General features: G+C 37.5%; 1 pseudogene; it reads right to left on the bottom strand.

Annotated features, from left to right (window-relative positions):
- Positions 1 to 2,951: 2,951 nt before the first annotated feature.
- Positions 2,952 to 4,649, bottom strand: LOC124894063 (annotated as a pseudogene).
- Between the last annotated feature and the right edge of the window lie 15 nt (positions 4,650 to 4,664).

The following is a 4,664-nucleotide window of genomic DNA, read 5'->3' as shown; positions in this document are numbered from 1 at the left end:
ATCGCCTAACCAATCGTCCATGGCCATTGGAAAGCATAGGCGATAGCCTAGGCAGCGCCTATGTAAACATAGGCGATATCCTAGGCGGAGCCTATGTAAACATAGGCAATGGGATGAGCGGCGCCTATGCAAAGAATTCAAGTGACTTAAACACTCCGTTTTTGGGGTAAAATGGTCCTTTTTCACCCTTACTTATCCCTAAAACACGAAATTCAGTTCCAAGGACCCCAAAATACACCTTCATTCATCAAAAGTGCTCAAAGATTCTCCTTAGGGTTTTAAAATAAAAACTCAAGCAACTCGAGATTCAACCGGGGGTTTTAGGAACAAATTGCATATTTGGAATCCTCTCAACATAGGCTTCGAGAAGCATCTAATATTCATAGTAATAGAGGTACGTGGGGTTATCTCAAAAATCTCATAGGCTTTAAAAATTCATGTTTGCAAATGGAGGTTTTGAAATTACGAATATGATTATGTTTTAAACGTTTTATGATATTGATTTGGCCCTTAGGCCTACTCCCAAAGTGATTTGCCATATGATATATATGTATATGCATGTATTCCGAAAAGATGTTAACTTGAGAGCATGAATAATGTGAAATTTTTTCTCTTGATGTGAATTTGTTTTAAATGTTCATATGATGTAAATTGTTCGAAAACATCTTGAAGAGCATGACATGAAATATTTTGAGAATTGATATGATTTTGACTTGAACACGAGAAGGTTATACATGTTGAATACAATGGTTGAATGAGAAGAATAATGTGATATTGATGGCTTGCAAGTCGGGTATGACGATATCCTACAGAATATGATATGTGATTGAATCAGATGAAATTTGAATGCATTGATTTTACATGAGATAGGTGGATGCCTCAAGAAGGCGTTTGAGTGTAAGGGCTCATCGCAGGAAAACGTGTTTGCCGACACAAAAATTTGGTACCAGGCTAAGTGATCTTGTGTACTTGACTTTATGTCATTCCCAAATTGGGACTATAGGTAGGCGCCCGGGCTAAGTGATCTTGGGCACTACCATTGGGTCGAAACACCATGCTTCGTTGCATTATGTAGGGTATTCCACCTAGCTCAGTTGCATTTCATTGTTGTTGAGAAACTATTGCATTACACCCATGTGTTTTCAAATGATTTGATACGAAATTGCTTTATAATGGCTCTCAACTATATTCTTGTAAAAATATTATGTTTTGTTTTGATATCTCTGCGTGCCAGTACTTTTGTGCTGATCCCCTCCCTTCTCCAATCTTTCAAGTTCAGAGGCCCAGTCTAGGGGTCAAGAGAATCAGTAGATCATTCAGACAGAGTTGCAGAGACAAGTGGTAAGCCTTCTATGTTTCGGAAGGTCTTATGTCCTGCAGTCCTTTTATCTTATATTTAGTTTTGAGGTCTACTGAGGGTCTTGTCCCAGTTTATACACAGTTACTTGACTCAGTCATTTGTTAGAGATTTTCGCAGACAGTTGTTTAGAGGTTGATTGAAGTTGGGGGAAACTTTATTTCCCCGTTATTGTTTCTTTTCATATTTATGATCATGTTTCCGAATTATTGTGTTTCTTCCGCATTACTTTGATCATATGAATTATGTGCTTGATTACCAGACAGATAGGGGTGTTTCGGGCCTCCATGGTTCGAAATGCTCGTCACGGCCAGGCCCTGGTTCGGGTCGTGACATCTAAGCTAGACAATGAAAGAGATTTATATAATTAACTGAATTCCGAGTAAAGTAATTTTAGTATGTCATATATGGCTAACAAGCAATTTCTAATGCTGACAAAGCTAGAAGAACAGAGCAATGACAAGGAATCAAGAACTGAAGGTTTCTCGACTGTTAAACATCTCACATAGTTTTATATAATACACAAATAGACACTTGTATTTGCATGAAATTCGGTTCCTAGTCCCCAACTCTACGAGTTCTCATTCAGAAATTTCGCATAGTTCTAATATCATAGCTTTTAACTTCATTTCCAATGCAAATCAATGCTGATTTTCAAGTCAACATTCATCAATCATTAGTATTACCTATCAAATGTCATGTTGTTGAATCGTCGTAGATCAACGAATAAAGCTACTTAATGAAAAAAAAGAACTGTGTCTGAAAATTTTCTTTCAACTTTTCTTTTTTTTGCTTTCCAAGTTTGATGCAGTTTTCTTACAAGGAATAAGCAAAGTATACCTCATTGTGCATTAGATATTTTGTTTTTCCAAGAATTCACGCCCTTCCAAATGATTCTACAAATTGATTGAACAACTCCTGCAATGATAACAACAAACTGAAACTTCAAGCAAAGAGAAAAAATGTAAAACACCCAAAAAAATTTAGCATTACATGAATGGTGAAAAGGACATTCTTTTAATATGACTTAGACAAAAACTACACTCACATTCATGAAATAGCTGCCAATTCCTAATGAAGGAAGTCCACTTTGTAAAATTACAAATTGTAATAATTGGTAATTCTATTAATTGTAGTTTTACTAAAATATCGTGTTATAATTTTTGGAAGATGAATTAACTAGTTCATTATAAAAATTATTACTTTGTATGTAACTTATGTATATTTTTAATAGTTTTTTCATGGGCCCCAACATTTAGGATTGACCATGAAAAGTGCAAGCAGTTTTTGAAGAAAATCTTAGCAAAAAACCCAAGTTCTCAAAAACTAGAAAAAAATTAATATTTATTGGGCGAATTTATAGTTTTTGGGTACTTGAAAATCTTAGAATTTACCTCGAATTTACCGTTCCAATTGTTTCATTCTTGTTAAGTCAATACTGGTTAAACCTTATAAGTTTATATTTTTATGACCTTTTTTAAAAAAGTGAAATGTGTTTCCCAAACACAAAACTTCACCCAATAGCTTAACAAGGGAAAATAATTAACAAACAAGCATCGGGGAGTAATAAGCAAAACTTAAAAGCTACCGAGGAAAGAGAAAAACTTACAGCTGTGGGAGCTTCGTTTTTATTAATCATCACAGGCATTCGAGGTTAAATAATGTAGCACTGATATATATTTCAGGAATATGAGCAATTTTTGACCAGTACTCTCCCTGGTCAAATTCTAGGAGTGGTTCGAGCAATGGGCATTTGTAAATAGATAGTTTAGAGAGGGAAGAGGGCATCCCTTTTACTGGGAGTGATTGGAGATTAGGGCAATTCTCGATGGTCAGCATAGAGACGGAAGAGGGAAACACTGATTCTTCAAGAGATTGGAGTTGAGGGCAATTGATGATGTATAGATTTTGAAGCGAATTGAGGTGCTGAAGACCTTGTAGTGAATGGAGCTCATCATGGCGGAATAAACTTAGCTCAGAAAGAGAGGAGGGAAGCCCTTGTTCCACCAGTGACTGAATTTGAGGTAAATTCGAAGTCCATAGGGATTCAAGAGAGGTGAGGCTTTTGAGAAGTTGGCTGCTTAATGTTTTCAGATTGTCTATGGTAAGCCTTCGAATAGAGCAAGGCAACTCCCAATTCTCACCACCAACAATCTCTTTGTCACTGCCATCGTGGGTGATGTACAACTCTCTGAGAGAGGGGAGTCTCTGTAAACATCACTCCTTTCATCCGTTCACCAGTTTCTCGCAATCGTCGATGCCAAGGAATTGTAAATTGAAGGGCAATCCTCCATCAGGAAAGGACTCTATTTCTGGACAATTCCACAGTGTCAGTTCCTTAAGAGAGGGAAGGAGTTCTGGCAGCTGCTTCAGTTTTTTGCGATCTTCAATACTCAACCCACGTGCCACCGAAGAAAGCAGTATTTCAAGATTCTCACAACAACTAATATAGTCTTTCAGTCCCATTAGGAATCAAAAACCTAATAAGGTTTTGGCATCTCTGTATCCTCAAATAGCGCACTGTTGGGACCAACTCAGGTGATGATATAGAATCACATTCATCCAGTTCCAATTCCTCCAGAAACATGTTAGAATTCATCTTACTACTATCTGGTGCCTCCAATTTCAATTTCTGGCAACGACGTATCCTTATTGTCTTCAAGGTACTCGGCAGAGTGCTAATAGGCAAGGAGGTAAGAGAGATTCAATCACTAATATCTAATTCCTAAATCTGCTTCATTCCATCAAGTTGGGATGTAAACAGTTCAGCTTCATCAAAGACAACTCCAGCCTTAGGAGAAGCATCAACTTTAAAACTTTTTAGACTTGAAAGTTGGATGGGTGACTCCAAATTGAGTTCAGGACATCTTGAGATTCTCAAATTCGTCAGAGAACAGAGATTCTCAGGGAACTTCCCAACCAACTTGGGGCAATCATAAATGAAAAGGTTCCGAAGTGCAGGAAAATCTCCGTTCCCTAGTACGTGCCACTGCTTCCATTCCGGCATCTTTGCAAATTCAAGCTCCTCGAGAGAGTTAAAAGGCTTTTCAGAGGATGGACAACCATAGAAGTTCTCCGTTATCTCTGTTATCGAATGCATCTCTCTAATGGAAAGGAATTTCAAACAAGGAAGTTGTCCTAGTGCTGGCAAGGAAAAACAGTCCTTGCAGTTGCTAAGAGACAATCGTACTAGCAGCTTAAGAAACGAATGATCAGCTAGCCAGTTTGGAAATTGTGTCCCTCTATATCCGGAGATTTCAACTTCTTTTATTTTTGTGTGTGGACGTAGCTCATCAAGTATGTCTCT

Source organism: Capsicum annuum, unplaced genomic scaffold (assembly GCF_002878395.1).
Source record: "Capsicum annuum cultivar UCD-10X-F1 unplaced genomic scaffold, UCD10Xv1.1 ctg68914, whole genome shotgun sequence".
In the NCBI taxonomy this organism is placed as follows: Eukaryota; Viridiplantae; Streptophyta; class Magnoliopsida; order Solanales; family Solanaceae; genus Capsicum; species Capsicum annuum.
Note: the sequence above shows the minus strand (reverse complement) of the source record. Positions and strands in the feature narration are given on the sequence as shown.